The 24,709-nt window shown below is 39.2% G+C and overlaps 1 protein-coding gene across 3 annotated transcripts in view; it reads left to right on the top strand.

Annotated features, from left to right (window-relative positions):
- LOC309631235 (uncharacterized protein) overlaps window positions 1-24,709 on the top strand; it is a 120,046-nt gene that overhangs the window by 37,782 nt on the left and 57,555 nt on the right. The window lies entirely within an intron of this gene.

The following is a 24,709-nucleotide window of genomic DNA, read 5'->3' as shown; positions in this document are numbered from 1 at the left end:
CCATAAACCTGCTTAGGCTTCCTCTGCATGGCTATTACTCACCAATGAACTTTGCTAAACAAGGCACTAACTACTCCACATCCCCCCATTCTCCTTTCTCCCTCATTAGGTGACTTACGTCACTGCCACCACCTGCACCTCTCCTCAACGACAAGTGCACATAGCCACATTTGGTTTAAATGGCATTTTCTCCCATTTCCCTTACAGAAGTTTGAGACCTAGGAAAAACTTGGAAGAAAAAGAGTTTGTTTATTGAATGCTTTACCTCAGCTCTTGAAGGACAAGGACCAAGCCTTGTTCACCATTGTATTCCTATCCCCCGTACACAAAGCAGCCACTCTCCTCGTAGTTATTACATGAATGAGTTTACAAGCCCGGGAGAGCTACACTGGGGTTAAATGTGTTCCTCTTTTCTTTTTCTTTTTTTTCTGTTTTCTTTTTTTTATTGACTTTGAGCATTAATGGTGTGTTCCTCTTTTCTTTACATAGCTCAGCACCACCTAATGTTCCTATATCTAATCTATACCGTATTCTCGTATATTCAAGGCGCTGTTAATTTGAAAACAGGTATAGTCCTCTGGCTTGCATTCTTTTCCCAGAGCTCTTATTGACGTCTAAGGCCAACAGTGAGGATCTGGCGCACATTTTGACTTTGCTGAGTGTGGCGATGTTCTCTTCAGGGGCCCTGGCTGCCAGTATCCCTGAGATGGAATGAACTTTTGACTCTGGGCACAGCACAGTGCCTCAAGCTGTTCCCTGCAGGGGAGGAGGACCATGGATGGGGTTAAGGACTGTGGTGGCTTCTGCTAATGTTGTAAGGCAGCTTCACCTGTGTTTGCATCAGCAAGAATGTCTGTGCCTGAGAAGCATGTATGCCAGCCCAAGATCAAGGCTTGTTTTGAATATGTCATCCAGGATTCCTGGGACGCCAGCTATTGGAACCAATGTCTGACAATTATGTTTTTCTTTAAATAAACCCCAGCAGCGTTGCCACCAGCAGCTGTCTCCTGTGTGTTTTTAAAGCATCCATCGTGTCCTTGAAAGGATTTTCATCTCTTACATATCCTGTTTATTTTCCCAGGTGAAATGATCTCACGAAACCATTTTAACTTAAACTACTAGCCTGGACGGAAAAGTTCTACATTTGAATAGGGCATTTCTTTACTTCCAAAGTAGCTTTTCAATGAGAAAACTGACGGTGATATAGCCGTTGACCTTAAAGATGAAATATTTGCCCTTCCATGCCATGTACTTTCTCAGGAGAAAGTTATGTTATTTTCCTGGTCCTTCGGTGAAATAGTCTGGTCCTTCACAGAGGTAGAACGCTGTGGGTTTTAGATCAACAATGTCACAGTTTTCTTTACTTTCATCACCCACTGCCTGCATTTTGTTTGGAAGCCTCCGCAGCAGAGCTGCTGGTGCCGTGTGAGCAGATTTCTGTGTTGTGTTCTCTTCTCATTTTGAAAACCATAAGAATTGCTCCTCAATAAAAAAATAGCAGTTGAGCTTCATTTTAGCGTTGGTGTTGTGACTCTGGCAGTGAGCACTGTGGCACGCTCTGGAGGAAGCTTTTAGGGGACCCCATAAGTTCTTCCTGACCCCAGCTGGTGATCAGTTGATGTCCTGAAGCTTGCGGATGAATAGCCCTTGTAATTCCCATCCTAGTGTGGTTCCTTCTTTCCCCTCTCTGAAAAGAAAATCTGAAAGTGACTGACAGTGTTTTGAAATGTTATTCCTCGTTAAGCAGGTGGAGAAACACCTTGGATTAATAGCCTCTTATTTGCTAAAAAGAGAAAGCATTTTTTGTGTCTCATTTGAATGCTGTTCAATGACTGTAACCCGTTAGGGTGTTTATGGTCCATTTATGGTTTTGTTCTCTTTCCTTTCCTTTAACATATTATTTTCATTCATTCAGTAACTTGATCATTCAATAATTCTTGTATTCTTTATTCATGTATTCTTTTATTCAACACACATCTATTAAGCATCTTTTACTTACAAGATACTGTATAGGATAATGGACTCGTCCTCCTAAAAAAACCAAAAAAACCAAAAATAGGTTGCTGACATCCATGGGTTTACAAGCTGATAGGGCAGATAATAATTGAATGTGTACAATGTAGGGTGGTTAAAAATACCTTTACATACCATGCTTTTGAAAATTTTTATTTTTTTACAATTTCCAAATTACTTCCCACTAGGTTGTCTGGTGTTCACACCATTTGCAGAGTTGGGATTAGAATCCACATCTTCTAATTCTCTTTCTTCTTGTGATTTTGACTTTACCATCGTCATGCCAACTGTATTTTGCTTAGCATTAAAACCACACTTAGAGGATGCATTTCCTTTTCTGAAGATTTTGTCAAGGAATGCGTCAGGACATTTTCTTTCATCATCATAATTCTCCGTGTCATCGAAGGTGTTAATGATGGTGTTTCTTTGCATGCCTGTTTATTTCACTCATCCTGAGACCGTTTGGAAAAGGGGGCATATTGTAATTAGAATGTTCGCTGAGAAGAGTGGATGCCAGACTGCATTTCTGGCAGGGACGGCAGCAAGAGACAAACAACACCTTCTAAAAGGTACCAGTAACTACTGCTTGAAGTATGTGCAAAGAGAAAAGAATTCCTTTCTTTAGAAAATATAGTTAATTTACTTTTAAGAAGGGACACAGCAATCTGGAGCAGATTGTACTGGTCGTTTAACCCACGAAGGGGAAAAATAAAATTATATCTCCCAAATAAACTTTACTCTCAATTATAACCTCTATGGTCTCTCTCTTCTAGCTCTAAAATTCTATGATTCTAATTATGTTCTCTGTGATTGTGTATCTCAACTTCTCTGTCATAAACAACAGCAACAAAAAAAGACCATGAGGCTTGGGGTAAAGTGGAGATACGAAAATAACCAGTTAACATGACAGCTATAGAAAGTGAGTGAAGGCAGATAATTCTTTTTCCCCTCCCCCCCCGGCTTATGTGACTTTGTGTTGTGTAAGTCCAATCTGAAAGGAGATCCATATCGATGAGTCTATGTTGGCAGAGTCCAAATAAATTATCAACAACAAAGTATTCCACACTGGGTGGATAGATATTTAGGTTACCTAAAACTGTCACAGAATTTGTTTTTTTTTTCGTAATAAAATATTTTTCTATTTGTTATCATAACAACCCTGTGATATAGGCAGTGTGATAATCAGCATAACCTAAATCAGAGGTTCTAAAAAAATCTTTTTTTTCTTTCTCAAAATACCCGAGTAACACAATACTCTGAATCAATACTAGTGCTCGTGATGGCAGTGGTTCTCAACAGGAGGGCTTTTCCATCCTCTCCAGGATGCATATTGGAAATCTGAGGAAGGAGATGGTCTGCTCCACAGTGAATTTGATCTATACCTCACTATAAACCAAAAAAAAAAAAACACTCCTCCCAACATCTTTCAGCTGTAAACTTTTATTTCTAGCTGAATGACACTCTCTGATTATCTAGGAGTCCTATAAGTGTCAGTTGACGGACATCAAGGGAGTCATCAGGATTTCTTTACAACCAGAATGGAGAGGTCAGGAGAGAGGAACACTGGGGGAGTGTCGCTTATCCAGCTAATCTCTGCCTCAAGATGGTTCGGGTGGACACAGAACCATGTGATGGTACTATGGAGGGAACCCTTTTGGAGAACACTGAGGTTAATCAGCTGGGCAAATCATATCTCCCAATTATTTGAACTTGTTTGCTAACCTAATTATGTGGACACCTTTCATTTATGGCAAAGGGAAGAAGAATAACTACATGCCTATCTGTGTGTGGTATGTTTCATACATGATCTTAGACACAACCCCTCCTATCTTTCTTTCAAAGAAAGACCATACTGGCGAAACGTATGTGTGTTAACTCATTTATTTATCAGGTTGGTTGAGTTAGCAGTTAGTTTACACGGGGGTTGGGGGAGGGAGGGGAAGAAAACTGGTAATACCTCCTGAAAGATATAGGATTTGAACAATCTGGAGGATGGGTAGGATGTGACAAGAAGAAATTTATAGTTGGGATATTAGTGCGTTCTAAGCAAAGTGAAGTGATTGTTTTGAAAAGTACACACGGTAATTTGTCTGGCAAAAGAAAGCGAAATGGAGTGGCTAGGATATTAGAGTAAGTGTGGAAGGAGGGAAAATTGGAGTAACAGGCTCCTGCCACGTTACAGAGGGTCTTTAATGCCAGATTAACCATTCTTGAGATAGAAACATTATAGAAAGTTTTTGAGTAGGGGTATGTCACGATTAGATTCATGTTTTAAAAAGCTAATCTTATGGCAATGTATGTAACTAAGATCAATTAGGAGGTTCTTGCTATGCTCCAGGTGGAAGTTTTGAGGGCAGAACTTAGGACACCAGCAGGACCTTATCTGGAGGTAACAAATATAAGAGAAATGGAGATAGAGTAACAAGATTTGAAACTGACTGGATATAAATTTGGGGTATTGTAAACAGAGTCAAGAATGAGTTGAAGTTGGTTGGCTGGCAGGTCTATAGACTATATTTTCCCTGAAATAATATAATAGTGGTTATATTCTCAGTTTTATCCATGAAACACTATTTAGTTCATAATGTGGCTCCTAAATTAGAAAAACATGGTGGGAATGACATTCAGGGATCAATACAAGAGACATGACAGAGTTAATCAACAAAGTTTGCATCAAATTGGGTGTGGGAGACAAGCGAAAGAGAAGATGACTCCAAGGTTTTGAACTGGGTGAATAAAAAGATAGTGATGTTATTCACGGAAACAGCAACGTAGGAGTTTTGGACCTGTGGAATTTGAGTTGGTGGCTGTGTGTCAGAAGATATGGCTCTCCAGCTCTGTGTACATCATTAGTGCCCTCCAAAAGGCCAATGAAGATTTGGGCCTGGAGTTTATAGATAACTGGGTTTTAGAGAGAGATTGATAATCATTTCTGTAGCGGTGATAACTGAAATTGCAGGAATGAATGAAATGCTCCTGTTCAAGAATACGTATAAAAAGAAGAGAGAAGGGGCCAGGAGAGATCTTTGGAGAAAATATGAGAGGTATAGTTGATAAACATTGGGTAGGTTTTGTTATATGCAGAAATCAAAAACTGAAAGTACACCACTGGAACATACAGCTTCTCTGGGATCAAAACATTGCGTGTGTGTGTGTGTGTGTGTGTGTTCAAATATTATATCTTGGTTCCCACTTTTTAAGCCAGGCAGGGCAAAGGTGACAAGATTCGTACATGTTCTCAGTTGTCAATCCCGAGGTAGTGTTTACTTTCAGCTGGGGAATGTTTTCTCTCGTAAAGTTCAAAAAAAGCTAAAGCTCTAGGTCTGTGCACACAAAGTAACTCACCTGGTTTGTAACACGCACGCTTCCCAGTTTGTTTAGCCAGTGACCTCCAATTTGATTCAGAAGGAGTAGTATTCACTGCAGAATGAGAAATGATTCATTTCTGGTTCAACTTTAGCCTTGGGCCTGTTCCTACGTAAAGAATTGCCGGGCAAGCCTGATTATATGCAGCGGGTTAGAGGCTTGAACTTCCAGAAAGTGCTCTCTTAATCATTTCACTCAGGTCCTCAACCTGACAGAGCCAAGAGCCCCAAAGGGAAAATGCCAAAGGCTTATCTGTTTTTGACCGGCATCTTAAGGGATTTTACTGCTCTTGGGGCTTCTGCGGCCTGTTGTGTCCTTTGCCTTGTCCCCTTTCCTTTCTCCCCAGAGTGGGTTGAATGTAAAGACTAATCGATTAAAGGCACGTCCGTTACCATCCTTCCTAACAGAGATTCTGAAACACCTCACTTAATCCTCGCTGCCTTGCTTGGCTCTGACAACCTCTCTATCTTGTTTCTATCTTTTTTTCAGTTTTATTTCCTCTCCCAGACCCCTTCCCACTCTCCCCTCCCTTCTGACAGCCTGTTTAGTACCCTGCGCTCCTGAGTGGAGAGAGGGTTGCTCGGCAGAGTGTCACGCTGTAATGGACACTGGGTCCCACGGGTGCCCACTGCCTGTCCCTGAAAGCTTTTTCATCTTGTCCCTTGTTACCCCAGAGAATAATTACCTCAAAGACCAGTCCCAGTGCCTGGCATTTCAGTTTATCTCATTACCTCCGTTTTTGGCCAAGCCCGCCAGTGGTGCCAGAAATCAAATCAGGGTTGCTGGCAGGATTGCCTGCCTCGCATGTTCAGCCTCTCCACTGCCCGACACTCTAATGTTCCCTGATTGCAAACCCTGTCATCATCTTCTTTGAATTAGCTGCGCCTCCTGAAATGGCATAATGGCTGTGCAGTGCTGGAGTGCTGATGTAGAGTCCTGTTTTAACTGTCTGTCAAAGCCCAGGCTAATGAATTCTATTAGCATATTAGCTTGCCAGCTTTGGGAGCCCAGAAGGAGTTGGGCAGCCAAACGCAGTTGGCAGAGAATAACCGCAATGCTTCAGAGAGCTCCTTAGCAATTGTGACACTGGAGACTCCAGTAATGTAAATGTACAGACATGGGAATGTATGCAAAATTAGAAAGGTTATTTGTTATAATGTACTTGAGCAGGAGAAAATGGGATGAGAGATGACATTTTTTGACTGTGGGGACTACCTCAGGCATTTTAAAGAATAGGATAGCCTTGAGAGTGCCCCAAGGCACTCATAATCTAATCTTACATTCTTTTTGGAAATTAGAATGTATGGAAGCAACGTATTCTTTCCATGTGGCTTAAAAAAAAAAAAAAGATGGCTTGAGTTACTCATCCAACATTAATTTCATTTTAACTGTGATGACCAGTGATTGGCATCATTGCTTTAGTAATTAGTCACCATTCTTTGGACTGATTGTTGAGAGTGAATGATCACTTAATGACCAAGACACCCACTTCTGCACCTGTACATTGAAATTCAGCTCCCCAGGGTAGCAAAATACAGAATCATTAATAACAGAAAAAGTGCATTTTTCTAACAAACAGAGACTTGAAGTGGATATATAGTCATCTTTAATTTTACATTAGTGTTTAGGATAGACTTACTGTAAGTGCTGATACCAGGGTTGCTAGGCAACCAGTGGTGATTGTTATGCCCAATATTCAACTCTTAAAGGTATGCTGAATGGGTGTATTCTTATATTTAGTTTGAGATTAATTTAAAAATGTATAGCTTGGGGCTTCCCTGGTGGCGCAGTGGTTGAGAATCTGCCTGCTAATGCAGGGGACACGGGTTCGAGCCCTGGTCTGGGAGGATCCCGCATGCCGCGGAGCAACTAAACCCGTGAGCCACAACTACTGAGCCTGCGCGTCTGGAGCCTGTGCTCCGCGACAAGAGAGGCCACGATAGTGAGAGGCCCGCACACCGCGATGAAGAGTGGCCCCCGCTTGCCGCAACTAGAGGAAGCCCTCGCACAGAAACGAAGACCCAACACAGCCAAAAATAAATAAATTAATTAATAAATTAATAATTAAAAAAAAAATGTATAGCTTGAAATACATCATGTTAATAAACTTTTAAATATTGCAACATGGTATTAACATTAAATGTATGACAGGCACTGAATTCCAGAAAGGTTTCTTAAAACTGTATTAACTTGTGGTTAGAGCTAAATTATTCCACCCACCAAAATAACTTCTGAAAAAATTAAGAAATTAATTAGCATTATCCTCAAAGACTTGGTGAAAACCTGCATATGTCTGGGTAAAGGATTGCAGACATAGCAAATGTAATTATAAAGGCTATAGCTGGAAGTTCAGCCTTTGGTTGTTTTTCTTTAAGTCTGTTGTCTCTTGTATTAAATATGATCACTTTTCAATCTTTACTGTCAACAGAAGAAATACATGAAGGAGCTTTGACTTACTGCATCGATGGCAGCACTGAAATATTAGTATTTATTTTGGAAAGATAACCCATGATAGTCGAACGTAATGTTTTTTCACTCAAAAGATCATAGCGCTTAAACTTCTTTATGATCTTATTTTAGTTTTCATTCATTTGCTTACTTTTTTGTTGAAGGATTATTCATCTGTTTCTTCTTTCTTAAAAGTAAATACAGTTGGGCCTCTTTTTGTGGAAAATACAGTTTACCTGTTGCTTATTTGACGCTTTGGAAGTTGAGCGAGTGCAATGAAATGAAGTTAAATAGGTCATTTTCTATAGTGGACACTACTTGTTGCTTATTTAATAGCAAATCCTGCCTGTGTCTCCCCACCCTCTTAATTTTTTCTTCAGAACGCTGATTTTGTTCATGTTCCTGGGGGAAGATGGAACCCTCTCCAGCCCCTCAGCAAGGTAGACCTTGATTAGTCCATGGCTGAGCCAGTCACCGTAATTCCAAACCCCTTGACCGCCCTTAGTTTAGGATTGGACACATGATGCAATTCTGGCCAAAGAAATATGACGAAAATATGAGAAAGAGATGTGCCCTCATTTCTCAATCTGTCATTTGGATATTATGTGATCGTGTAATAGTCAAAGCTACTGCACCAAATTATAAGTGTGAAAGAGGCAAACAGGAGTGAAAACCTAAAGATGGCAGATAAAAAAGATGTCACTGTTGAGCCACTGAATTAATCAACCCTGGAAACTTGGACTTCTTGTATGAGATAATACATTTTCCTTATTGTTGAGGCAATAAACTTTCCATTTCTTGGAGCCAAGACATCATGACTGATATTCCCTTCCATTATTTTATTTTCAAGTAGGACTTATACAAAGATAAGTGTATGTGATTTCTCATATGTCTTATTCTCTTAGATCATTAAAATTGCAGACAATGTACAATATTTTTCTTTCCTTCAGTTGACTGGCTCTATATGGCATATGCTTCCACACTTGCCTTCAATGCACCAATCAGATGAACTGAGTGATTGATTGTTCTGTTCATCAATCATTTGTAGGTAAGCCTCTCTGCCAGCCAGCTAGGAACAGCTATAAATACAACACAATCCCTGTAATTAAAGTGTATTCAAAAAGACAAAAGCGTATTTTTTGGTATATGCTAAGAATATATCTTTGACTAGAGAGTGGAGGAGGAAGATGCATAAGGATAAGGAGGGAGAAAAAGACTTAATTTGTATTTTCAGCAATAAAGCCCTATTAGTAATTACATTTTCATAAAAATGCATCTGCTCTCTCAGGGTCAATTTTCCTTTTAAGTGTTTGCAACCAAGGGGAGCAGAGGTCACAGTGGAGCACAGCTAGAAGTTCAGTCATGCAACGTGGTTGCTCATGACCAGAAACAGCAGCACCAGATGGATATGGAGTGATAATCAGAGCTTCAGTTTGAACTAAAACTGCACAAGTAGGGGAGCCCAAACGGATTCATCTCAGTAAATAGCCCCCAGTCAGAGGAGCGATGGATGGATGATGTATAGACTCAGAGGACAGAGGCTTTTATCATTGTTCACTTTTCATTCCAACCACACCAAATTATGTACAGTTGCCAAAATACTAGGCTGTTCCACACTCTGTACCTTTGCACACTCTATGACCTTTACGTGAATTGCCCTCTGTTCCTTGTTTGTTGGCTAAACTTCAATTGTTCTTCAAAGACATCTCAGCCACCAAAACTCCTCTGAGCCCTTTCTGGATCCCTACCCCTAAAAGCATTAATAACCCTGTTTTGCCGCTTGTGTCTTATACAGTATCATGCCTTTCACACTTCGTGGCAATGATTGGTTTCTATGCCTTTCTTCCCCATCACCCCTGGAGCTTCTTTGGGAAGGGACCCATGATTTGTTCCTCTTTGTGTTTTCAGTGCCTAACCCAGTGCCCGGCACATAGTGGGCAACCTTTACACGCTGCCATCCTGGTGTTAAGTCAGAAAGCTTGGTGCAACAATATCATGGAGAATGAAAGAAATTAAGCTTTGTTGTTATATAAATACACGCACTCCCCTTTCACCCAGCGTTGGACTACATTCGCCGGTCTAGGCCTCATCCCAACAAATATGTTGAACTGACTCACTTCAGTGCATATTACTGAATTTATAATTATCTGTGCCTTTTGTTTCTCTCCTTTACTAAGTGCTATCTGGGACTTTTAGGCATTGATAGTGCTTTGTAGTGGAACAAAGAGGAAAGGTGAGACTCAAAAAAGTTATTGTTAGTATGTGAGGGAAAAAAATGAAGTTAAACTTAAGAGCTAATGTGAGAGGTTTTGATTGCCTGTGGGGTTTCATTTTATTCTTTCTCTTTGGCCCTACTAATTGAGATAATAGGCAAGTGAGGTCTGGACCAATATTGGTGGATATGATTGGTTAGGTCGCAAGGAACTTCACTTTATTTTGTTATTCGGGGTTCACAGAATAGGTAACTCAGCTTAACTACTGCCTTCATTCCCATTATTCTTGGGATGACCCCAGTGGAGTCTGTCTTTAGCAGTCTCTTTGGATCTTTGATAAACAGAGCAGTTAAGACAAAGAGCTGTGAAATGAATAAGAGAATATTGATGTCCACTATTTAATTGCCTTTTAAATCTATGGTAAATTTTCCAGTGATTTTAAACTCTGAAAGAATAGCAGACTCATTGATTTCTATAATTCATTTATTTAGGGAATTCTATTATCAACTGAATTTGATTGATGGCTTCATGACAAATAGCTGTGTGCTCAGCATATACCAGCCCTCTGTAAGCTCACTCAGCCATAAACAATGTGCGATATAATTCTTGGGTCCTTTTGCTGAGTCCATACTTTGCTATTTGGGGAACAACTGATTGAGATTCCTTAAGTGAATGAGGTGAAGTGAAACTCTCACTTAGTTCACTTAGTTCATATGAACCCTGAGAATCCTCCAAGTCCTGTTTTGAGATCCTGTGGCATTTTATTCCAAAATGTCAAACTCCCTCTTGTGATCCAGAACACAGCAGAGTCACTTGGACAAAGAAATAGTGGCATCCTGTGTGTGCTGTGGTAGTTGAGTGTGTCTCCAAGACTGTTTTGCTCAGTTATAAGGGATGGTAGGTGGTGATGATATGTCTTCATCAAAAATTGAAGTTGGAACCCTTTAGATTTTTAAGTTTGTTTTTCTTATAAAGGACTTTGATTCACAACTTCTAAATGGATGGAAATCAAGTGCATTTTCTATTTTAGAGAAAATGGGAAGTCATTATATAAAACTTCAGTCTTGAAAACTTGTTTGCCAGTGAGATATTATTGACTCTAAATATTCCTTCCAGATTATATACATGGAAATTTGTGGCGCCTATTTTAAAATACTCTTAATCTCTACTCAGTATTCTGTAATAACCTATATGGGGAAAGAATCTGAAAAAGAATAGATATATGTATATGTATAACTGAATCACTTTGCTGTACACTTGAAACTAACATAACATTGTAAATCAACTATAATCCAATATAAAATAAAAATTAAGAAAATACTCAATGCTTTTCCTGATTAAAGATCAATTAATCTGTATTTTTAAAATTGGAAAATACAAAAATATAAAGAAGGAAATTAAAATTATCAATAGAACCAGTAACCAGAGATCATCATGATTAATATTTTAGCTAATTAGCTGTTGTTACTGAATAATTTTCTTCTTGAATAGCAAGAAGGTAAAGGTTATTAGGCAAGGGTTAATATCGGTTATAATGATGATGAGGCTTTTGTATTTTTGCTATTTACCTGACATCTACCAAATAGCATAGAGATTGAGTCTGGAAGTTGAGTCAGGGACATTGTGGCAAGTTGGACAAGTGTGTGGCTGCACCAGATACCGGACATCCTTTGCCTCTTGTGAGGTAGCAAATGAAACCATCATCACTGTCACTTTCAGGAGACGAACAGGAAGTTTCACTTTAACCTTACTTTTGGCTTTATAGTTTATAAATTCACAAATACAGTTTTTAGCTATCTAAAATAAGATGAACTAATGAATAAGCAGAACTGAAAGAGATTACGAAATTATGCTATCTCCTTAGATATGAAGCATGAAAATATTTGCTCCTGGATTGTGATTATTAGTTGATTTTTTTAGTACAGATTATGATACGATTGGAAAGTATTGCAGTAATTTTAGAGAAAGACCAGATAAACAAGTATCTTGATGGACAGCATTCCTATTGTCATTTTATCTCTATTTTACACTAACTTCCCTGAGTGTAAAATAACAATTCCTGATTATTAGATGACATGAGTTAACCATTTCACACTCAGCTTCTTATTCAGTAAACATGAATCATACAATATCACTCAAGCTTCTGTGATTCTATGCCAACAAGTTTTAACTGTCTGAATCTAATATGATACAATCTGCTCAACTCTCTTACTGATTCTAGATGTTGTTCTCCAGACTTCATTCAGTTTAGTTGTACTGTCACTGAGATGTGGTGACCAGAAAAAGCAGACAGTTTGCTGCCTTAGGCGTAGCTAGTCTTGAAAATGTTTTATTTCTAAAACATTCTTTCCCAGGATTCTTTAGTGTTGTATTTTCTCTTTAGCCGTAGAAGTAAAATAAGCTGATTTTAGGAGGAATGGTTCATAGTTCTTCCCGAACATTTTTCTAGAATTGTAGTGATTGATAAGATCTCACATCTTATACATATATTTCTATATTACTATTTTCTAAAATTAATCTTTTAATACTGGTACACATTAAAGACCATCTATCATTTTTCTTTCTACTTACGCAGACTTGGAAGGTATTTTTCAGCATTTTTTTTTCTCCCTATAAGCTTGGACAGTTCACTACAAATAATGAGTTTCATACTACCTACAAACTTGATTTTTCTGTTTGGCCTTTTTTTTTTTTTTTTTCTTTTATGAGTCTATATAAAATTGGTTCATCAGGAATACCACTATTAGCATTTCATTATCCAACAAAATTACCATTTATCTTTCCCCTTTGCCTTTGTCTCTAGGGTGATTCCCTCTCTGTGAGAAAAGGTTTCATTATAAGTGATAAACCCACTTTGTGTGTGTGTGTGTGTGTGTGTATATCAAATATAAGTGTGAAACTTTGTCAAAGTGTTTTTGAAAGTCTAAATAAATAGTACTCCTTGGTTTCTTTTTGGATATGTGTTTATATATTCCTATGTTCCCTCCTTGACTAATTTAACTTTATTATGGAGATTTTCAAACACAAAAGGAGAAAGAAAAGGATAATAAACCACTTTGTACCCATCTTATCAGTAGTCTGCTTTCTTTCTTCTTACATCTTTTTTTCCTAACTTTTTTCTTCTTGGGTGTTTTAAAGCAGACCCCCAATATTATATAATTTCATTCGTAAATACTCAGTCTGATTTCTAACAGATAAGCACTCAAAAAGAAAACTCAACAAAATTCTGAGAATTTCTTAGTATCTAGTTCAAGTATCCTAAATCATCTAAAAAAAATGCCCCTTGTAGATTATTAGAGAAGACTCTTCCTCAGATAAACCATAACTCCCCCAGGTATTGCATTCTCAGTGTTTATGTAGATGCCATCACCTTATCAAATTTAGAAATCAGGCTGAGAGACTTTTGTTTCCAGAATCTCCTCTGGAGTCCTTCTTATGAACATGAGTCATGCTGGCAACCTGCCATTATTCTTCCACAGTGGCATTAATAAGAACAGGTTATACATTTTGGCCAACACGTACATATTTCACCCTTGAGTTGCTTTGGAAGTCTTGGGTGGATGTCGTCTGGTCCTGGTGATTTATTTACATTTAGTTTGTCACTTAGGTGTAGGAAAGTCCTTTATTTTCCACTATTTGTTTTAATACCTCTGACTTGTCTGCTTTAAAGGAAAATGGAGGTGAGACTCTTTCTATGGCCTTCTCCAGTCAAGAATGAGGCAAATAATTCAATGATTCTCCCTGCCATCCCTTTGTCATCCCTGAGTGACCTTGGCCTTTTCCAGCTGGCTTCCTGACTTTGTTATACTTAAGGGGGTTTGCATTTTTCTTTGAAGTCCCTTGTGAGGTGCTCTGTTGATTTCTTCATGGACCATTTGTTTTTCGTTTGCCTTTGACCTGCTCTATATTCTTTTCTTCAAGAGTAGCAAGTTCTACATTGAAAAATATTTGTATGGCCCTTTTATGTTACCAGCTTGGCATGAGTCTTTTTGTTTACATGCTGTCTGTTTTGATTGGTGCTCACATTTTTCCTGGCCTTCCAACAAGGTGTTTTAACTCAGTCTGTATGGGTACTTGTTTATTTTGAAAACTTTTCGAAATGTGTACCTTTTCTCTTTCCTTCCTTTGCAAGAATTGCAAAACCACAAGATGAAATGTCAAGCGTTCCCTCTCCAGCTTGAACGTCTGGGTCATAGATATTCTGTGTGATTGCTGTTAAAGAGTGGTTCTCCCACAAGATACTTCTGGCTTCATTTCACAATCAACTGCTGAGAATCACGTGACCTGTGTCTGGCTCTGGAAGGTACTTTCTTCTGCAGCCACAGACCTGTCTGGTAGCAACTCTCTTAGGCTGCTATTAAGGCTGGCTTTTCCATTCTTTCATTTAACTGACTGGACAGTGGGGAAAGATAATTGGGAATTTATTCAGAATTTAGAGGGAGCCAATTTGAGATTTACCATTTTATTATTTATGTTTATTATTTAACAACATGGATAATATCTTACAGATAATTAGGATTTGATCTTACATATTGTTTAGATGCTATAGAGCAACAGTGTTCAGTAGAAATGTGCACTACATATGGAACTTAAAGGTTTTTGGAAACCATATTTAAAAAGGTAAAAAGCAACAGGAGAAATTAATATTAATCCTATATTTTTTTAGACCAAATAGCTGAAACATAATTATTTCAACATGTAATCAATATACACATTATTAATGAGATATTTTATAGATTTTATACTAAGTTTTTGAGATCCAGTGTGTACGTTATACTTATAGCACATTTCAGTTTGAGCTAGCCATCTTTCAGGAACTCAATAGCCACATGTGACCATGGCTACCATATTGAATCCTCCTTAGAAAACTCATTTAATGCTCTACAAACCATTCAGAATTTATCCACATATATATTTAGTGTTTTTTCTTTTACTGACACCTGTGGCAGTACATCATTATAACTCCAAAGGAGCCATTTTACCTGACAAGAAGAAAGTTGATGAATATATTTAACTGTATTAGTCTAATGTACTTGGTATAGCTCTTCTAATTAAAATAAGATTATCTTACAACTTATGAAATGAAGATCTGGCATAATAGACTCAGAATGTGATGAAAATGTTTTCATTAAGCGCTAAGATACCCTGCAAGGCATGGCATTTTATCTCAAGTCTCTAATAACATTAATATACCCTTTTAATCTCTGAAGCATTTAAGACTTAATAGGAACTCCTTAAAGAATGACAGAATTGTAAGACTTGCAAGGTTACTTTAACTTGAAAGTACTCATAGTCTTCCATGAATTTGAGTAAGTGTGAATTTTTTCATTGGTGGAAAGTACAAGTAGAGTTGTGTTTACTCTGGGACAAGACTCAGAAGCCACACAGGTGGGTTTGGTGCAGAAGGGAGGAAACTAGGGGTTAATGGTGTTTTCCAGTAATTGTCCTTGGCTTCAGTTCTAGCAGTGTGACTTGGCTGCCATTCCTACTAGGGAATGATGGCTGTGTGTACACAAGTTGGGAACTCAGTACAAGTGATTTGGGGATGTTATTATCACTTTACAAAACAATTTGTGGGAAAACCACAGTTATGAATTCTCTCCCTTCTTTCACGTTATTTATTGTACATGTGTGTATTTATTTGTTGCTTTCCTTTAGTAGATGAGCTATGCACAGATAGTAAATATTAATTGTGTTTTCTGTATTGCTGCAGGTCTCATTTTCCATTCAAATTACAGAAAGCAATATTGGTGGGGGTGTTCCACTGAGTGTTTTATGTAATGTCTCACACCTGATGTTGAAGAGATACAGAAATCATCTGAGGATGAGGAGCACTGGAGTCTGTTCCTTCCTTTACTAGTGGTTAATACCCACTTTGGATGACTCTGTGTTTACTTTCTCTTGTCTTATTTTTACAGCTATACTAATGGAACAGCTTAGAGCTCATTAGGGGAAAGTTGCTACATTAATCCAAGAGACCAGTATAGTAATGCCTTGCTACTTTGGTAAGAAAACGATATATTCTGCAAATGTGTCTTTCTAGACATTATGACACCATTGGCCTGTACTGTTTTGGTCCTGTAACTTTTGTTCTGCAAGAAACAGTTACTGAACAGTCTACATCCCCATGAGAACCTTCACTCTGCTAGATTCAATACAGCTTTTCACAGGACCCGGATGAGTGTCCTGTGATAAAGACACTGACATCTAATTGTATTGAATAAGATAGGAGGGGTGGAGGAGGGGAGTAGAATGAAGCGTGTTGCGTGAGCCACTTACTTGGTGGGTCTCTATGAACATAGAGCCAGCTGCGGGAGTTCAGGCACACCCTTAGAGAGGCAATTAGTACACCTTGGTAGAGTCACCTGACTCTGCATTTTTAACCAGTGCTCCGGCTGAAGTCAGGAACAGAGAGACCTCACTTTGGGAAACATTGCCATGTTCAGCAGAAAGACCCCGAGGCACTCTTCTCCTGACTCCTTGGGTCTAGCAGCTGACTAGCGTGGAGGGTTTTATTTTTTGTCATGCTACCTTTCAACTCCTCTGGTAATTTACCTTGGCTTTCTGAACTATATAGCTACTTGTTCATTTTTTGTCTCTAGTGGAACAAGAATTCACACTTCTTCCAAAGGCCTGTTTACTCAGTATGGAGGCCTTGGCCTCTGACCCTGCTCCTGACCACATCTCTGTCTTACCTTCACCCCCGACCTGAATCCCTGAGTTTCCCTTAACCCTTGGCCATAAACCCTGGTCAGTTGAACCCGCACCTGTCATTCAGTTTAACCAGCTCCGCTTTAGCATTCTTTGCCAGTCCATCATCCTTGAAACCTGCACAGCCTTTGAAAGCCCGTCACCCTCAGGGTGAGCTTGGGTAAAACAGATAGGTCAGTTGTGCTAACTGCAGGCTTTTTAAAAAAGCACCTGGCATTTGAGGCTGTGGAAGAACAAAAAGAGGAAGCGATGCATGGAGATTACAGTGTCTTACATAAACACCTCTGCTGAGAACATAATGAAGGTTAAATTGTGCCTGACACACAGCAAAGGCAACAGGGCTGCAGGTCTTCAGGGAAGTTGTTTGATAACATCTTTCTGAAAGCAACCAAATCTATGGAGTTGGTACCAATAAAAGGATGCTATTAAGGGCTCATTTTCCAAACATTCTAAGCAGAAACCGTTTCTTAAAACAAAAAGGTCCTTTTTTCTCATTTGCCTAGCGTTTAGAACACTTTTCCTCAGCTGTCGCTGGGCTTCACAAGCCTTATTATCAACATGCTCAGAAGCCCAGGCTGAGGGGTGCTCATGCTCATTCTGACCTTTTCTACTTCCCAGAGTTTTCTTTGCTTGTTTGACTTTGTGGCTGGCTGATCTTTTCACTCAGTACAAGCCTCCATGTCAGAAGTAATTCCTTTTGGACTGCGGTATGGCTTGGTGATGTGATTGGGTTCACAAGAATTAGAAGGTTTTTTTGTTTTGTTTTGTTTTGGTATTTATTCAGCCAGGAACTGACTGGTTTAAATTCTGGGTTTACTTCAATTTTTATGATTATTCCAAGGCGTGCACTGGCAGATGTCCTTCGTCAGAATCACCTGGGGGCGCTTACTAAGTATTTAACTTCCCAGATCTCTCCTGGGTCAGCTAAATCTGAATTTATGGGTCTGGAGCTAGCACTTATATCAAAACAACTTCTTTAGATGATTCTCATGCACACAAAAATTGAGATCCATTACTCCAATTGCCAGATCTCCTCATTTTTATAAGTTAAATACCTATAGATATTAAAAAAAAACCCCACAAAGCGGAAGACAATACCATTTAGTGAGCATCCTTTTAGCACAAGTTCACAAGCATATTGTACACATTTAAGCAAATGTACAGTGTTCCCATTTGTGTACCTAATAACTCCTGTTAAACAAAAGCCATTCAGCGCCTGCAGAGATAACGTTTAAGACTTTCTCACTACCACAACTGCTCTTGCCATTATTTGGCAAGAACGTATTAGAGTCTTACAGCTTCTTTCTTATCAGGCAGTCATTCCCTGGCTGAACAAATGTTACTGATAGTGAAAAGATGGGAATCTAATTTAAAAAGAAAATTATACTTCTCTATTTATAATGTCAGAAAGCATCTCCAGGAAGCCTTTCTCCTTGTGGTACCCTGACCAAAGTGTGGTGACAGGGAGTATTACTGAATAAAAAGGAGACAACTGTATAACAGATTTTAAAGCTTAACTCAAGTTTAAAGTCCATAAGTAATTATAAGAAAAGGCCAATTGGGAACTGTTATGAATTATGTACACATGTAGTTTTATGGGGTTTCAAAGTGGCCTGTGCACATTAGGGGTGGATTACAGACCATTTTGATGAATTATCTGAACTTCAGATGGTAGTTTTAGACCCTGCTGAGATAAACCCTGAGTACTTGGTAGGAAGTTATGACGCCAGTGGGTAAGGTAAGTCAGAGGAGAAAGGCTGGGGGCAGAGAGACCTTTGAAAAGACATAGTGGTCTGTGGGGTACTGCCCTTGCTCTTCTCTTCTATATGCTTTTTTAATCATGTAATACTCCCAACCCCCAGCTTATTGGTCAAGGGGAGGATAGCTGACCCACACCAGATCAATTCAATTATCTTTCAAGAGTATGAAGTCTTGGGCTGGGAGACCTGAGAAGGGAAGCTGGTAGCCCAGAGTTGGGTTTAGGGTGGAGCTGAAGAAGGAAGTACAACAAACTCTTGCTGCTGACTCTGCTGGCTCCTGACTTTCTTAGGCTTTTTGTGAAAATTTTGTTTCTGTTGCGTTTATGAAATTCATGGTATTTGACCTTACACAACTGCAGGATCTGGTTAAGCAGTCTCCATAAGGCTGTGAACTGAGCACCCACACCGGGCCCAGGATGCAGAGAAGCTGAAGGGGAAGCTCCAGGGGAAGATGGAGCAGTGGCAGGTCTGGCCACTGCCTCATGTCGATGGGCGATGGGTGAGCCAGCAGACCAGCAGTGGTGTGTGTGCTACACAGTGGTGCTGCTTCATTTCCACAGTTCAACTTGCCTACAGGATTCACAATTCAGATAACTTAGCCTTGAGATTCTGTTCCTTTGGAACCACTCTTGGATTCAAAATCTAAGTTATTTAGTGTTGTGTAATACATTATAATAATACATAATACAATACAAAACTTGGTAGCTGAAAATAAGAAACATTTATGTACTCATAGTTTATGTGGGTCAAGAATCTGGGAGCCACTTAACTGAGAGGTTCTGGTTCAGGGTCTCTCACAAACCTACAATCAAGTATTGGCTGGAGCTGCAGTCATCTGAAGGGTCAACTGGGGAGGATCCACTTCTGAGTCACTCTTGTGGCTATTGGAAGGCCTCCGTTCCTTGTTATGTGGGGCTTTCCACAGGGTAGCTGGCTTTTCCCAGAGACAGTGATCCAAGGATAGATGAGAGAGAGCAAATACCTAAGATAGACGCCACTAAAAAAAATAGTGTAATCTTGTGCCCATCCCATCACTTCTGCCATAGTCTACTTATTAGAAGTTAATAAATCTGGTCAACACTCAAGGGGAGGGGATTATACAAGGGCATAAATACCAGGAGGTGGAGATCATGGGGGCTATTTAAGGCTTCCCACCACAACTTAAATTTATTTTCTTTTTTTCTTATGCTAACTTGAATTGTTTTCTGTTAGGTAAAACCAAGTAAATATTCCCTAATGTCATAGGGTTGTAAGAGTTTGTGATAGTCTAGGCAAGAATTTGGGGTTTTGCAATGATAAGTGTAAGAGACAGACTAATACAAATAAATAATATTTTATACAATAAGAAAATATTATGAAGTTGGAATTGATCATATTGCCAATACTGGGTACTGGTTTAGAGTTAGAAAACTGGGTTTGCCTTTTGGTCATTGTGTTCACCAGATACATGACCTGGAGCAAGTTCTAAAGCAATTTAAGTCATAGTTTCCCCACCTATACAAGAAAACCTACCTCTTGGGATTGTTAAGAGGATTCTATGTGTGTGCATCAGAGGGTCCCAGCAGGGAATAGCTGGCCCACCCAAGTCAAGTGATTAAGAAGAATTTAATAAAGGGAATGTTCACAAAGGTATAGACAGGGTTAAGGAAAGGAACAAGGGATGGTGAAACAGAGCAGTCACCACCAACAGGCCTGAAGGGGCAAGGGGAGGAATCTGTAGCTATAGGAGATGGTTGCTGGTTAAGGTTTTCCGTGGAGGAACACAGCCAGTCTGCTGTGACAAGGCAGACAGGGAATAATACCCTGATCTCATTTTTCTCCCTGCCACCGATCTGCTGCCAGTGACTTGTACATGTAAGCTCAACCCGTCCAGAAGTCAAAAGACAAGGGAGTCTAAAGATGAAGTCCAGAGTGGTCAGCCTCCCAGGGCACAGAGAAGGGCACAGAAAAGGGTGAGGACACATACAGAGTGGCTCTGAGGGACAAATAGAAATTATTCAGCAATAAGTGCTTAACACCAATTATGTCAAAAACTAAGTGCCCAATTAATGTTAACTATAATTATCATTATTATTGCCTGCTAATGGGATACATGAATGGAGACAAGCTGGGTAGAAAGTGTGTGGGGGGAGGGTAGAGAGACTTCAAAGAAACCTCATTTTTCTACCCATGAAGATGAGGTCTGGCTATCCCAGCATCAGGAATTCAGGCACAGTGGAGTTTATTGAATTGTTTAGCATCATTTACTTAGGTCAAGCTAGGAGAAAAATCTCGTTCATTACAATACTCTATCCACTGGCCCATTAAGAGGAGTTCTCCTCTTCATTTTCTAATCATTTTGGAATAAGCCAAGCTTCCTATATGACATCTTCTAGCGACTCCTGAGCTAAACTCCCACCTTTGGGAGTCAGCCTTGCTAGGCACGTGGCCCCAGCAAAGCTCTGCTCGCCAGCTTTCCTCCCAGCCAGCTGCCTGCCTCACTCAGTTCAAATAGCTGTGAAAGGGGCCACTCCCACGTAATTCAGCGCAGAGTATTCTGGGGTTTTCTAAGCAGCAGGTTGGCAACCAACAACAGATGGAGAAGCTGTGTAATACTGGCTGCAAGGAGAGGTAGGCAATGAGGCAAGGAGCCAAGTGGGCAGCCTGGGAGATGGAGGGCCAAAAAGCAGAGAGAGCTCTTGTTGCCAAAATGGAATGACTCCTATGAAGTTGCAGACTTCACAGTCCCACACTCCTCTTCTCCTTCTCTTCCCCACAGCCCAGCTCCAAAATTCAGCAAACCTCACTGACCAATTTTTCTTGGGTAGTAATGTGCCATCTCTGCCCCCCGAGTCTGATTTTCCCCTCTAAGGCTGTACTTCAACAACTCTATTGTGACTTTAAGGAAGAAATCAACATGGTGCAGATGGTAGTTCAAACATATTTATTTCTGTGTCATCTGCTCTGAATATAAATATCAATTCAGTAACTTCACTGTTGTAAGTGATAAGCTGAAACATCATCAGTTGTTTCTTAGTTAAACGACAGTAACAAAATGAAAATCACCATTAAAAAGGCTATATTTGCATATTTTTATGCTGTCAAAGAACATGGCACTAATGTAGCATGAGGAGAATTCTTAAACAGAAACATTACAGTTTTCAAAATCTAAGGAGGATCAAAAAATAAATGCTGAAACTTCATTTATAAAAAGAAACAGGGAACAGTTATTCCACTGGCAGAATAACAAAAGCACTTTCTAGTGACATTTTTAATAGTATATTAATTCAAAATTGTAATTTTGAGAAGGAGTGATTCTATCTACATAAACACTAAATGCATTCTAAATGCTTGGTATTATCATAATGACTAGAAATTAAATTAATAATGCTAAGATAGTTAAAATCTGACGTAACCTTCTTGAATCTTTTCTATTTACATGAATTATTTCTCATTCTTATTGAACTTTCGTCCTGAACTTCATTTATTGTTTTAATTTTTCAAAGATCTAAACGATTCTTCAATTTTGGGAATGTTTCACTTTTGAAAATTACCTTCAAAAGGAATTTATAGTAATTTTGAACCCACCAAGCATTTTAATAGCTGAAGGCCCTGATTATCAAACACATATTCCGTGCACGCATATAATCATGATGTTGCCGGTAATTGTCTTGCTACGCTGCTGTATTTTCCTGTATTTTCTAACCAAGATGGCTGAACTAAATAGATACCATTTCAATGCTGAATGAAGAGAGAGGGAAGGCTGTGTTTTCAATCTAAGTTATAACATCTGACCAGTGTTTCATAAAATTAAGACATCCATAAGTCAGAGGAAAGGTTTCTAATCCCATCCTGACGAAGAAGACTTTAAAAGTACTACACAAGGTTTTGGTAAAGAGATTCCTTAGGGAGAGTTCTTCGTTTCTTTTCTTCCCTTTCAGGTATTCATCAGGATGGTCAGCAAATCTAACCCTGCTGATTGTAGTGCCTTTAATGAGACACAGGGCAGCAGGCAGTGTTGGTTTCAACAGGTATGTACTATCTAGGGCTTCACAGACTCAAAGTCAAACTTAGAGTTTGGTTGTCTGATGTATGAGTATCTAGGGTAATTCACAGAGAGTGGATATTTTCCCCAGGAAGTGTAAACACGACGCAGAACCTTAAGCGGTACGCCTTGCCCCGCCTCCTCACCATTTGGTAAGCTTTTGTTTTTATTGAACAAATTCTCAGATCTCTTTGTTTCCTAGACTATATTTTACACACCTTAAAAAGTGATTAGGACATGCGACTGATTCTGAAACAGCATAAAACCAGGCAGATTGTGCTTCTACCAGGATTCAACTTCCCTGCCAAAACAGCCTGCTGCCAAAATGCCACTGTGATGTAGTCTTTGGCCACAATAGCTGAGGCCGTCACAGCACCCAGACAAGACTTTTCAGAGGCTGTGCAAGATAACCACCTTCTCAAAGCTGGTATTTGTGCTCTCAAACTTGGGTTCTCATCACCCTTTCCCCCAGATCTCCCCAAGCCCAAGTCTCAAGAATGGTACCAAGAACGGAAAAAACACGGCAATGCTAAACTGTAAATTTCCACAATTAATTAGAAATCATATATTCTGAGTGTTTCATTGTTTTTCAACTGGAAAACTATAGTGATGTTTGTTTTAAAAAAAAAGGAATCAGTGTGCATTATTCATAGGTAGTTTGGCTTCATGGATCTCCTTGCAGTTTGTTTTTAGAGCAAGTCTCTACTTAGAGATTAAAAGTACATTGCTAACATTTTGCCTTGGTTTCCATGTACTCAGTGCTGAGGTCCTTGCAGTTGGTAAATCCCTTTATAGTTAGCTAAGGCTGTCCTTGCACTGAATTTGTAGCTCCTAATATAGTTCTGTCCCCACAGTCTCTTCTTGGAATAGTTTGTTAGACCTAGGACAGATCTGAATGGACCCAGTTCAGGTAACAAATACAACACAATTAAATCTCCTTGGACCTCCAGTTTACTTTTCTTATACCAAGGAGGGAAAAAGTAATCAAATTTTAATAATAAATGTGCAAACACATAATAATAATATATGCAATTAAGAAGAGTTTAATCTCCAATAGTATCTTATAGATTTTTCTCTCTGGCACATCTTGGGTCTGATAGATTCAGTGCGTTCTGCCTACTAATCATTTTTATTAACCATTAACTAAGCAGGTTCTTTTCATTTGAAATTTTAAAACAGGCAGGGATTACAATATAGATCCTTAGAATTAGGTCATTTCAAATGGTTTTTCCTCTCCTCACTCTCAACTTTTCCATATGACAAAGCTTGGCAGGTGAAATCCAAAGGTACTCGCTTTCCTCACCAGAAAGGGCTCTCTATTTGCCTTTGCTGGTGGTAATTTGTTCGGAATACATCTCTTTCATTTATAGCTGACCTCATGGAAAGCAGGGTTCATTTTACAGTTTCTACCTCGGTAGCTTTGGAAGTACTGTTCTTAGGTAGCTAACATTTTTCTTTTTTACTTGCGTACCTTCACATGAATGGCTAATGATAGAATTGGGACCTGTGTCTTGAACAAATGAAATCAGACGAGGTGCCCCTTGTTCCTTTATTCCTGCCTAGATTTGTGTTTGAGTTTTATCTTACATATCAGTTCACCTTTTGACTATTTTGATCTCTGCCATGCAGAGCCGCTTAAAAACTTTACCTCCTTTGAGAAAGGTCATAAATAAGTGATATGAATAAGAAATAAGACAAGGACATGGTTCCGTCCTGACTATCCAAAGGGTATATATATGCCACCTCGAGATTCCAATTATTAGCATTTACTTATTTTCCTAAGTGAGCTTTATTATGCACCTTTATTTGGCAGTCAAGGTGGCCGCAGTGTTGTCCCCCTCATGCTGCTTTGTACTAGGTATTGAGAGGACAGAATGAGAGACAGGGAAAGCGAACAGCTTTACAAATGAATCTTAGAGTTCAAGTGTCTTTCAGAAGCAACAAATCATTTTTAATCCGACAGCTCCTAATTAAATTGATTGTGAGATAAAATGCACCCAATAAGTGTCAGACTCACATGAGTTAAAAAGCCTGGTGGCGTGTGAAAGGCATTTAATGCTCCTAAACCTTCCTGAAAATGGATGTCCTTGAAAGCTCTCCTAGCAATGAGTTACAGATCTCAGCTGGGGGGCTGCTGACGTGTTGTAATGACTACAGTTTATAGCACACCAGCT

This window comes from Balaenoptera borealis, assembly GCF_965194805.1.
Source record: "Balaenoptera borealis genome assembly, chromosome: 6".
In the NCBI taxonomy this organism is placed as follows: Eukaryota; Metazoa; Chordata; class Mammalia; order Artiodactyla; family Balaenopteridae; genus Balaenoptera; species Balaenoptera borealis.
Note: the sequence above shows the minus strand (reverse complement) of the source record. Positions and strands in the feature narration are given on the sequence as shown.